At 39.1% G+C, this 13,141-nt stretch overlaps 1 long non-coding RNA gene across 1 annotated transcript; it reads right to left on the bottom strand.

Moving 5' to 3' along the window:
* Positions 1 to 10,130: 10,130 nt before the first annotated feature.
* On the bottom strand, positions 10,131 to 12,683 carry LOC112723886 (uncharacterized). Its single transcript, XR_003163217.2, has 5 exons — positions 12,426 to 12,683; positions 11,698 to 11,768; positions 11,213 to 11,460; positions 10,943 to 11,127; positions 10,131 to 10,425 (listed from the first exon to the last, which is right to left on the bottom strand). It is a non-coding gene; the product is annotated as an uncharacterized lncRNA (long non-coding RNA).
* Positions 12,684 to 13,141: the final 458 nt, after the last annotated feature.

The raw sequence follows: 13,141 nt of genomic DNA, 5'->3' as shown, positions 1-13,141 counted from the left end.
TACTTGACTCATTTTATTCATTCAAATTCTCCTTTGCCGCTTTGAGTTTTCTTTGTTTAATTGCCTTTTTGCTTCCCTATTTTTATCCATATCCTGGTTTTCTATTTTTCAGGATGTCTGCCTCACAGAGGAAAGGAAAAGGCAAGGCTACTGGCAAGCGTAAGAGAGGAGATTCCTCCCAGTCCATCATTGCCCTCATGCATGATTCCTCATGGCAGGAGAAGAACTTTACACAGCAGGAAAAAGCAGACCAGCTGCTCCCTGTAAATGATTTAATATAATTTGCAAACCGGTACTGTGAGCTGAAGTATCCGGCATTTTCAAACTCCAGGAATCTATACCTGGAGAGAACTCTGAAGATTCCAGAAGCACTCCAGCAGTACACCACCGAGTAAATCAAGCAAAGAGGCTGGTTCTTTCTGGAGAGAACACTGACAGAGGTCAATGCATCTTGAGTCCGAGAATTCTACTGCAACTACTACCTCACGACCCTAGATGCACTGAACCTGAGAGGAAAGCAGATTCTGGTCACTGAGGAGGCCATAGAGGACATACTCCGGCTCCCAGCCAAGTCCAATCATCCTGATGGTTATTCAAAGGCTGAGGAGAACATGCGCCTGATGCAGTTTGATTGGGATGCTGTAAAGACACGGATAGCTCTCGACCCGACTGTTCCTTCGGAGATGGGTCAGGACACCACCATGCCTAGAGGGATCAAGAGGGCGTACTTAAATGATGAGGCTCGGTTATGGCACCAGATCTTGAGCAACTATGTCATGCCGAGTACTCATGAGACGGAGATCCCAGCTGCTATGATCACCCTCCTATGGTGTGTGCTGGAGGGTAAGGACCTTTATCTACCACGCTTTATCCGGCATTTTATGGCCAGGGTCCACGTCCGAGGCACCCTCCCTTTCCCGTATCTGGTTACACAGCTAGGCCGTCACGCTGACGTGCCATGGGAGGATGCCGATGAGAGACCACTAGCGGCAGACTGCAGGAAGATCATTCCTCACAACAGGAACTTCCTAGCCTTGGGCTACAAACCACCACCCTTCACTGCTTCTGATGAGACAGCCCCACCGTCTGCTGGACCCTCTTCATCCACAGCTGCCACTGCTGCCCCTGCTGCTACCACTGCACCTCCACCTGCCTCTGAGCCCGTATACTGCCTCGTGCACCGCCTATTCCGACAGCTTGACCAGATGGAGCGCCGTAACCGGCGCTGGTATGAGAGATCGGAGCGTCGCAGCCAGCGATGCTATTCGCATCTGAAGCTGATGATCAGACAGGGTGGTGACATCCCCTCCGAGCCCGACACACCATCTGAGCCATCCGAGGAGGAGGAGGATGAGCACGAGTAGGAGACTCATTTCCAGGAGGAGACCCATCAGCAGGCAGACACAGAGTAGGCTGTACCACATCAGGAGGTTACACATCAGATCACGGCTGCTGATCCGGAGATCCCGATCCAGTCAGCACCGCCTCTACAACAGCCAGACGCTCAGCCCACCACCACCACAGAGCCTCCAGCTACCATCTCTACCAGTGATGACACCCCTTCACACCCGGCTTGACTGAGCATCAGGGACGATGCTTCATTTTAAGTGTGGGGAGGTCGCCATCTCTGGCGTTTTATTTTGGTGAACCACTACATCTCTTTTTCTTTTATTTTGGATATTTTTCTGTATTTTTCTCTTTTTTCTGAGTACTTATACATTGCTGCTTTTATGTATTTTTACTCTATTTTTGCATTTTGCATTTTTAGTTCATATTTTTAGTCACTTAGTTTAGTTTGCAATTCTGACTTATTAGTGGATTAATTAGTATAGTTTACCCTTTTTAGCATAAGATAGCATAGTTAAATTGAAAAATATAAAAAGGAAGTAAACTAGGAAATTGAACATAACAGATTTAAATCCATAAACCTTGTATATATAGCATTACATCATATAGTTAAGTTGACAATATTTCATCAAGGAGAAACATTAAAACTTTAAAGGCTACCCTAAATAATTTTTTTATGAGAATAATGGGAATTTTTAACTAAACCTGCATAACATATATGAATGATATATGATGCTTGAGTTAGAGAACACACAACCTGTGAGTATTGAGCTTAATTGTATGGTTGCATTCAAACCATAATTTCATTCCTGTGTGTTTCGCTTCTTTTTATTCTGATGTTCTTTACTTTGCTTTAATCTATATGTCCAATTATAGAATATAGATACATGCCAAAAGAATGATTAAGGCCATTATTTGATTTTAGCTCACTTATCCCAAAATAACCTACCTTTCACATCACCCTTGTTAGCCCCCTTGAGCCTTTAAAATTCCTTTTATTCTATTTAGCCACACTACTAGCCTTAAGCAGAAAAACAAAATAAAATCCCAAGTTGAATCCTTGGTTAGCTTAAGATAGAAAATTATGAATAGATTAAAATGTGGGAAACCTATTGGGAACATGGATGATAGAAACAAAAGGTAGAAAAGTTGAAAGAAATAAAATAACTCAGAAAATTTGGGAAGCATGCTCATGAGAAATCAAAGTGATCAATTACCATGTGCATTAAAAAAAAAAGTTATTTTTCAACATTTAATAAAAGGGGATACAAAAGAATCCCCCAATGCAAAATAAAAAGCAATGCACATGGGATAAAAATAAAATTGAAACATGAGCATGTAACAACAAGTGGGATAATATGGGAAAATTGGTAAAGAAGTTTTGTTCTACTAAATATGTATGTTAGGTGAGATCTTAGTCTAATTAAGGATTCACTTATTAGCTCACTTAGCCTTATACATATATCCTTACCTTTACCTTGGCCCCATTACAACCTTAAGTAAAGACCTCATGACTTTTGGTATGACTGTACTCTATAATTGTTGATTGGTTAGATGAAGAACAAAGTTATAGGAAGTAAGAATAAAAAGAAAAATAGAGTGAATGAACCCAATAAACATTGAGTGACTAGAGGGTAAACACAAAATCCAGTGAGGGTTCAATAACTCATCAACATATATCTGTGTTTAATTTACTAATTGTTTTGCAAGTTTGTACAATATTTTTATTTCCCATCTCATTTGCTAAAATGCTTTATTATTTAAGGGTTGGCTATATATATATATATGACTCCTTGAGAATGTGAATTAATTTGACTACATGTAAGCTTTATATATGAGTGGATAAATTGGAATTGCATGACTCATTTAGGTAGATGCATTTAGAATAGGTTGCATTACATAACATTCCACCACTTTAACCTTACCTTATTCTTTACCTTGGATTTAGCATGAGGACATGCTATTGTTTAAGTGTGGGGAGGTTGATAAACCCATATTTCATGAGTTATTTTGTGCTTAGTTTGAGTGATTTATTCAATCCTTCACCCACTTATTCATATTAATTGCATGGTTTTACTTTTCCTTCCTTATTATGTGATGTATGTGAAAAACATGTTTCCTAAGCTTTAAAATTAATTATTTTAATTACCTTTATTTCCATTCGATGCCGTGATTAGTGTGTTGAGTAGTTTCATATTTTCTAAGGCAGAATGACTTAAAGGATGGAAAAGGAAACATACAAAAATGGAAGGAAAGCACAAAACAGAGCTCCTAAAGAAACTGGCATCCACGCGATCGCATGGACGAAGCAATCGCGTGCTAAGCGCGAATCAGCAGCGACGCGGTCGCATGACTGACGCGACCGTGTGCCTTAAGCAGAACGCACATGACGCGGTCGCATGACTGACGCGACCGTGTGGCAAGGAAATGCTCCGAATCACGCGACCGCGTGACCCACGCGGACGCGTGACAGAGGCCACGCACCAGAAATTGCAGAAAACGCTCATAGCGAATTCTGAAGCCCTTTTTGGCCCAAATCCAAGTTCAGCAGGCATAGACCAGAGGTTACAAAGTGCGGAAATGCATCCATTCTGAGAGAGCTCGCCAATTTTCACTTTCCATAATTTAGATTTAGTTTGAGAGAGGTTCTCTCCTCTCTCTCTTAGGATTAGGATTAGGATTTAGGACTTCTCTTAGTTTGTAAGAGTAACTCTCGATCCAAGTTTAATATTTACTTCAATGCTTTTATTCGTACCTATAAATGTTGCCAACTTGACTTATGAATCCTTCCCATGTTATGATTTGAATTAATGATTATTTGAGGTATTTCAGTTATTGATTGCTTTCTCCTTAATTTGAGTTACCATTGCTTTCTATCTAAGGATATTTTTATTCCAACAATTTTACTTTTTCCCCTTTTGGTATTGGTTAAGAAATCAGTAACTCAACATTATCAAACTCAACATAACTGATAATCGCTATCTTGCTAATTGAACTGAACTTCAATAATCCCAACTTTTTCTTAGGAAATAAATAGGATTCGAAGGTCAAACTAATTAGTCCCTTGACTTTCCTTTACTTTAGTAAAGGTTAACTAAGTGGAATTTAGATTCAACTTTCATTATTGTTGAGAGAGATAACTAAGTTGGACTTCCAATTTCTCTTACCTTGCCAAAAGCTCGCTTTACAGTATTTATTTATTTTAATTGCCATTTGAATTATTTGTCATATCTACTCTTCACTCTCAACCCCGAATTTACAACCTCCATAACCAATAATAAGAACATACTTCCTTGCAGTTCCTTGAGAAGACGAATCGAGATTTGAATACTCGGTTAACAATTTTTAACAGGGGTTTGTTACTTGTGACACCCAAAACGTTTGTACGAAGGGATTTCTGTCGGTTTAGAGACTATATCTACAACGCGACTATTTTTTTTATGAACTTCTTTACTGGCAAAAATCCTAACGTCAGTGACAGTGCACCTGGACCATTTTCACTGAGAGAACGGATGGTAGCCATTGACAACGGTGATCCACCAACACACAGCTTGCCATAGGAGGAACCTTGCGTGCGTGAAGAAGAAGACAGGGAGAAAGCAGAGATTCAGAAGACAAAGCATCTCCAAAACTCCAACATATTCTCCATCACTGCATAGCAAGTATCATTTATTCCATGCTCTTTTATTCCTCGAAATTCAAATTGTTAATTATAATTGATTTCCTGACTAAGATTTACAAGATAACCATAGATTGCTTCAAACCAACAATCTCCGTGGGATCGACCCTTACTCACGTAAGGTATTACTTGGACGACCCAGTTGATGCACGGAAAACTTGTCTCATAATAAATTTCCTTCGGCAAGTGTACCGAATTTGTCGTCAGGTAAAAACTCACAATAGAGTGAGGTCAAATCCCATAGGGATTGATTGATCAAGCAACTTTAATTAGAGGAATGTTCTAGTTGAGCGAGTCCAGAATTTGAGTTGAGAATTGCAGAAAATTAAATAGCGGGAAAGTAAATAACAGAAAAGTAAATGCTAGAAATAAAAGAACTGAAAGTAAATTACTGAAAGTAAATTGCAGAATTGTAAATGGGAATGGGGGAATTGCTCATGAAAGTAAATGACAGAAATTAAAGAGAATGGGTAAGATCAGAAATGGGGAGTTCATTGGGCTCAGGAGATGTTGCATTCTCCGGATCAATTTCATTTTCATCTCTTCCTCAATCAATGCACTCATTGATCTCCTTGGCAATCTTAAGTGGTCGAATTACAATTTCTTGTAATTCAATCTCTCAAATCTTGATCAATAGCCAATTCCTTGGTCAATTGCTCATGAGAAGAGATGAAGTATGGTCACTGATTATACCACATGCATTTCCTAAATCAAGTGTTGAGAGGATTATAGTCATATATCCATCCAAACCCAATTTGGTCCAGCATGAGAAAGTATTTCTAGCTTTATCTCTGCATTCCTCTTTCAAGGTTCAAAAGAGATCCAAGTTTGAATAGCTTCTTTTCCAAGATAACTACCCAATTGGATGAAGATCGAAAGCTTTCAAGTAAAATCAAGAGAAAAGATAGAAGAAGAATAATGAAAACTAGTATTGATCCATCAAATTACAACAGAGCTCCCTAACCCAATGAAAGGGGTTTAGTTGTTCATAGCTCTGGAAAATGAAAACAAAGATGGAGAATACATGATGAAACTAGAAGTGCAGAGAAAGTAAAATACAGAGAGTAGTTCTATGCCAAGAGGCTCCCTATAATTTCCCACTCCCAAAATAATTCAAAGCTACTCCTATATATACTACTCTTCTACTCTTCTAGTTGGTTCTTCAAGTCTTGGGTCTGGGCCTTTGGATCTTGAGTTTGAAGCAGTTATCTTCTTCATTGGGCTTGGCTTTACTTGCAGAGAGAAAGTGTGAAGTGGGCAGAGACTTTAGCTCAGGACGTTAGTGGTGTTAACGTTCAGTGAAAACATGGGTTCGAGAACGTTAGTGACATTCAACTTTTTCACTAACATTCCTCACCAAAGTTAAGAGCCACGTTAACTTCAACGTTAGTGGCACAAACGTTGCCATTAATGTTTCCACTATGTCCTTCGCACACGTTATTGGGACTCAACTTTCCCAATAACGTTGAGGATTTTCCCCCTTCCCTACGTTAGAGTCCACGTTAACTTAGTTAACGTGGATCTTTTTAACGTAGGCTTGCCAACCTTCGAGAACGTTAGTGACACTTACCATTGTCACTAACGTTCCAATGTGCCCCTAATTCGCACGTTAGAGTCCACGTTAACTAGATTAACGTGGCTTCTAACGTGGCCATGCTAGCCATTTCCAACGTTAGTGACAATGTTGAATGTCACTAACGTTGGCTCATCATCCTTCTCCTCACGTTAACTTCCACGTTAACTAAGAGTTAACGTGGCTCATTGTGGCTTGTGTTGGCTCCTTCCAACGTTAGTGACAATATTTGGTGTCACTAACGTTGTCGACAACCTTTCTTCTTCACGTTAACTTCCACGTTAACTAGGTTAACGTGGGAGTTAACGTGGCTTCTTGGGGATAGTGTGTGTTCATCCAACATTAGTGACAATGTTTGGTGTCACTAACGTTGTCGACCACCTAGTTTCTTCATGTTAGCTTCCACGTTAACTAGGTTAACGTGGGAGTTAACGTGGCTTCTTGTGACTTGGACAACGTTAGTGAGAAAGTTGAATGACACTAACGTTGGCTTCCCCTTTTTTTCTTAACGTTAGAGGCCACGTTAACTAAGTTAACGTGGCAACTAACGTGGCCACTTATGAGCTTGGTCCAACGTTAGTGATAATGTTAAGTGTCACTAACGTTGGCTCCATTTCTTTTCTTCCACGTTAGAGTTCACGTTAGCTTAGTTAACGTGACTCTTAACGTGGGCAATGATGGCTTCTAGAGCGTTATTGGCAATGGCTTTTCTTATTAACTTTGCAAGTGACTCCCATTCCACGTTAGTGTAACTAACGTTGCCACTAATGTGGTTCTTCTTTGCTTCCTTTGTCCTGAAATTAAGCAATAAAGTGCATCAAAGTTCTAGTTCAAGTCATGGGAAATGCAACATCCAATTTGTCATTAAATTCATGCAAAATCCTCATGAAATCATGTAAAGTGCACAATGTATGCTTGAATCAAGATGTAAGTGAATATCTACCCAAAACTAGCTTATTTTCTAAGTAAATGCATGAAACTACCCTAAAAACAGTAGAGAAAAGGTCAGTGAAACTGGCCAAAATGCCCTGGCATCACCAGTGCACTTGCTGGTTAGTGGTACGAGTTGCGAAAAGTGTGATTCACAATTCGTGCACCAATAGTCATAGAGGAATAAATCCTCACTTCTCACTGGGAGCTTCCTTCCTATGCTCTCATGGATCAGCTTAATATGCTCAAGAGACAAGATCCTGTTCACTACATGAGGCAGGATTGGACTTGCAGGGAATACTACCCTCATCCTTGGTGAGAAGCCTTCAGTAGGGATATTGTTATTTTTCCATCCCCTAGGTGTCCGTCTCTTGGGATCTTCCTCCTTGGTGGGTGGTGACTGCCCAACACCAAACTTAGGTTTGATGTCTGGGAAAACTGTATGAGTTTCTACCAAGAAAAGAGGCTTCAGCATGGTACTCTACATGCTAGTACCTCCTCTATCAGGGGGTAGTGGAGGATTAAAGACCTTCAAGAACTATGAGTGGTGCTCGTCCTTGGTCTCTTTTTGGGGCTTCTGAAGGTGTGGTGCTTCAAGCTCTTGAATGGGTGTCATAGAGGGGGCATGTGACAGTATAACCTTAGCCTGTTCTGGGGCTTCTTTCTCTTCTGACCCTTCAGTAACTTGGACTTCCTCCTTTTGTACGGATTTAGCATCCACTGTGATGGCTATGCCCTCTTCTCTTGGGGTAGGCACTGGGTTACTGGAAGGAGTGAGAGGTCTCATAAGTTTCTCGGGAAGGTTTTTCTGAAAGACTAAACTGCACTCCTTAGTTAGCACCACTGTCTCTACTTCCTTCCAATCCCTCTTGTTATTCAGTATTTTCTTCATGAACTTATCATATGAAGGCATTTGTTCAAGAGCCTCTGCAAAGGGAATTTTGATCTCCAACTTCTTGAAAACTTCTAGGAACTTGGAGAAGTGCTTATCCTTTTCTAGCTGCTGAAGTCTCTGAGGATATGGCATCTTGGCCTTGTATTCAAGGGCCATGAGTGGTGCAGGGTGAGTGTCCATAGTGCCTATAGAAGGGTTACCAGCTTGCTTAGGAGAGGTGTTCCCAGCACTTGCACGTGTCTGGTCTCCCTTGTTTGGGCGTTCAACGCCACTGCTGGCCCTTTCCTGGCGTTGAACGCCAATGTTGCCCCTTCCTGGGCATTGGACGCCAGTGTCACCCCTCTTTGGGCATTCAACGCCCCTAATGGTACCCTGGGCTGCAGCCTGTTCAACTTCGGCCAAATCCTCTGCCCCTTGCTTCCTACTGTTCTGAGGCTGGGTGGTTAGTGTCCTTCCACTCCTTAATTGGATGGCTTGGCACTCTTCCCTTATCCGTTCAGACAGGTGCTGTTCAGCCTAGTTCAACTGTGCTTCCATATTCTTGCTGGAAGCTTGGGTCTCCTACACCATTTCTTGCAAGCTTAGCACTTATTGTGTGAGAAGGTGCAGCTACTGGGTTAAAGATTCACTTTGTTTCAGAGGGTTAGATTCAGTGGACACTGTCTTGACCTCTCCTGTTATTGAAGTCACACCATATAAGTATAGATGCTGGTTGTTGGAGACTGTCTCAATGAGTTCGTGAGCTTCATCAATTGTCTTTCTCATGTGCATTGAACCGCCAGTAGATTGGTCTAAGAACATCTTAGCCATATCTGTGAGTCCGTAATAGAAAATGTCCAGCTTCACCCATTCTGTACTTCCACCAAGCATCATAAAGAGACTCATTATCTTCCTGTGTGAAGCCTTGAATGTCCTGTCTTAGCTGGGTTAGCTTCTTTGGAGGAAAGTATTGATTCAAAAACTTGTCTACCAGCTTACTCCATGTGTTCAGGCTTGTAATTCAAGTTATAGTTCAATTTCACTTCTCTTTTGCAATTTCTATTTCTTTTTGATGAATTTGATGATTGATGATTGATGATTGTTACATGCTTTCTTGAGTCTTTATTGTTGATTGAGATCATTTGTTGCTTTTGGTTCCAAGCTTTTTCTCATTTTTTCCATGTTTAAGGTTTCTGCCCACCAAGTGTTTGACAAAATGTCAAGTATAATTTTGGGCTAGTTTTCTGTCTCTTGCCTTGGGGAAAGTGAGCAAATGGGTTCCTAGAGTTGGAATGTTCAACATTTAATATTAATTTTGGATTGTTAATTGTTCTTGTTCCCACTAACGCTATATTGTTGCTAAGGCAATTAGCAAAAAATTTAGGATTTGTGGGTTAAGAACACTTATGCTCATTTAACTTCCTCTCCGATGTGAGGGCTAATCAAGTGAGATTGATCCATTCTAGTTAGCTTACTCCAATAAGGAAAGGACCCTTAGCTTACTCCAAGCCAAGATACCTTTTATGCTTAAATTCCTTTATACACATTACATTAGTTCCTTTTACACTTTACTTGTCTATATTGCATAGTTACTTCTTTGATTCCTTTATTAGTTCATATATTACAATTTTGTATGTTTTTTCATTGCTTTATATGTTTATCCCTTTATTAAAAATTCCATGATCCTCACAACCAAGATTGCACGCTCATTGGTCTCAAGTATCCTTGGGAGACGATCCGGGAATTAAAACTCCCGGAATTAAATTAGTTTTGAATTGTGACATATTCTTTGGATTAAACATTTGACTTGGGAATTAATCGTTAGTCTAGGCTATACTTTCAACGATGGGATTCTAATTTGTGAAAACCTGGATCGACGATAAATTCCCATTGCATCACGCAGCTACACCCATTTTTACACCATTTGCGGCCTTCATTGTGCCGACTATTTTAGTGAATGCTACAACCCTTCCAACAAGTATAACTCTCAATGCAACTATTTATTTTATTGCCATATTCTACCTGCAAAAGAGCAAAACAGATTGATACCAACTTGTATACTAAGCAAATTTATTACATATTAGCATAGGAATGACATTTCCAAACACAAAGAAACCCACGGTTTTTGACAATCAGCAACATCAATGTAAATGCATGCCAACGATAAACCATGAAACTTTAAGGATTGCAATTTAGCCCTCTAAAAATGAAAGGCCTTTCTCATACAGAAAATGTGTACAACAGCAATGATGAAACTATTTTCAAGCTCAATACAAGTATTCACAAAACTTAATAACTCGCTTAATAGAGTGCATGAAATAAAGGGAAAACCATAAATTTGCATGCTTGAAAATGAAAGACTACCAATTAGTACACAACCTATACAATCTTATATAGAATAACAAAAGCTTTTTCTTAATGGGACAAATTATACTTTGGTTCTTGATAGTCCAAGGTTCCTATGAATCATATCCATTAAAAATTTGGGCCAATGGCTAAAGTAAGCACTTAGAATAGGATATTAAAATAGTATATTTACCTTCTTGGAAGCCTCCTAATAATAGCCTCATCAGGATCAAAGGGCCTCTTTGTAGCAGCGAGAACAAGTACACGCTCTTTATCCTTTGTTCGTAAACCATCCCAATTCATCATGAACTCATTCTTTATTTTGATGCATAGTCTCATGTACGCCAGGAGTTTCACGTCTTCCTAACATACTGTCGACTTGACACACACAAAAAGATTAAACCATGAATAAATAATCAGAGAAAGATAACAGAAAAGGAATACACATAAATGTGATACTAACCTCATCGACAAAAATAACACTTGAGGAAGTCTTGCTGACTAGAGAAAAGACAGAAAAGAAGTCCCCACCTTAGCCAACTGTCCTTTGCTTAAGAGTTCAGGTCTCTGTAGAGGAAGCATGACCAACTCCTTCAAAGTGTCCTTCACATTTTCTAAAGCCCCAATATCATCTAAAGTGACTCCAATATCACTTGGAGGAATCACATTAGCAAGTAGTTTTTTCTCAAATTCATTCTCAGTAACCACATCCTGAACAAAATGGAGAGGAGAAAAAGAAAAACAATAATAAATATTAAGAATTGAAGAATAGTCCCCATATATTTCAGTAAAGAACCACCATCAAAACAAGTAGTTGAAGTTCCATCTAAAAAATATGTTTACGAGGCTATGATGCAAAATTCAATTACGATTGGCCATGGTTGCTGAAGATTTGATTCAAACAGTAACAGGGACAACAAAGAAGATGAAAATCAGTGAGTAAATTACCTTTAGTGATTTCTTTGAATTCTTGTTTTCACCTTTAATGTTCTGCAGAAATGTTCAGCCCATACTTAAGGCTGAACCAATAAAATGTAAAATAAGTGTTACAAGACGAATTTAAATTTATATAAAATATAAAATAGTATTTACATATGAACTTAAGTTCACATAAATTTATTCGTTTTACTGTTTAATTTTCTTAGGGTGAATAGGAGGAAGATATATAAAATTTATTGGACGTCATAAAAGACTTATCCCTTTTAGAAGTTGACGGTCTTAAAAACATCATTAGAATTGAGCCATTGACATCAGTTTAAAACCATATTTCATCTTCCTTAGAATGTTGACGTTTTCAAATATCTCTCAATAGAATATAATGGTACAGAGCCAATTTCTCTATGAATCAATATTGGTAAATGAAATTAAGGTCTAGTAGATTAACTAACCCAATGCAGCATACTACCACACACACTTTTTCATTGAAACTCCAAGTAAAACAATAATTAGAAAAAATAAAACACATCCACCGTTTGTTTTCCATTACAATAAATTCATTAGGAGCATCAAAATTAGTATCCTAAATTTCAAACAGTGGTTAAACTTCCATGTAATTAACATTTGATTCACTTCTATTTCTACATCACTTGCAACATCGAGAAACAGCGAAACAGTAAGGGAACCAAAATGATGAACCTTATCACATAAGAATAGAGAAACAACGAGTAAATATGTACCCTGTAGTGTTTATGGTGAGGGTTGAGTGCCAATTGAAGGAGAGGCAACAACGATTGAGTGGAGAGAGAGAGAGAGAGGGTGCTCTAATGGTGGCAACGCCGATGAAGGGTTGCGAGAGAAGGTGCGAGGGTTGCGAATCCGAGGAGGAGGCTTGGGATAGAGGGTATGAGGGTTGCGACAGAGAGGAGGGTTACAAAAGAGGGTGCGAGAGATGGTTGCGATAGAAAGTGCGAGAGGGGGCTGGGAGAGAGGGTTCTCAGTGATGAGTTCTGAGGTTGCATTTGGTTCTAAGAATTGGACAAGACACTGAGAACAAGACCGAAAGGCCAGAGACACAAAAATTAGTGTTCTTGTATTTTGTTTGGCGAAAAACTAGAACAAATTATGAAAGTCTAATTTATTCTCATTTTTTTCATTCCAAAAATTTGAGAAAAAATTATAATAATTATAAAAATTAACAAGAATAATGAAAGAAAAAATAAAAAATAAATTGTGTCTCTTGTTATTGTTTCTGTGTCCTTCTTGTCAGGATGGACGCAAAATACACTAATTTAGTGTCTCTATCCATATCTCATCTGTCGAACATAATTTTTTGTCCGTGTTCCTATTTCAGTGTCTTGTACCTGTAAATAAATATAGCCTTACTGATGAAGGATGTTCAAGGTTCTCACATACATACAACGTGAGTGAAAGGGTTCTCACTTCTCAGTAGGGT

The sequence above is a fragment of the Arachis hypogaea genome, chromosome 11 (genome assembly GCF_003086295.3).
Source record: "Arachis hypogaea cultivar Tifrunner chromosome 11, arahy.Tifrunner.gnm2.J5K5, whole genome shotgun sequence".
In the NCBI taxonomy this organism is placed as follows: Eukaryota; Viridiplantae; Streptophyta; class Magnoliopsida; order Fabales; family Fabaceae; genus Arachis; species Arachis hypogaea.
Note: the sequence above shows the minus strand (reverse complement) of the source record. Positions and strands in the feature narration are given on the sequence as shown.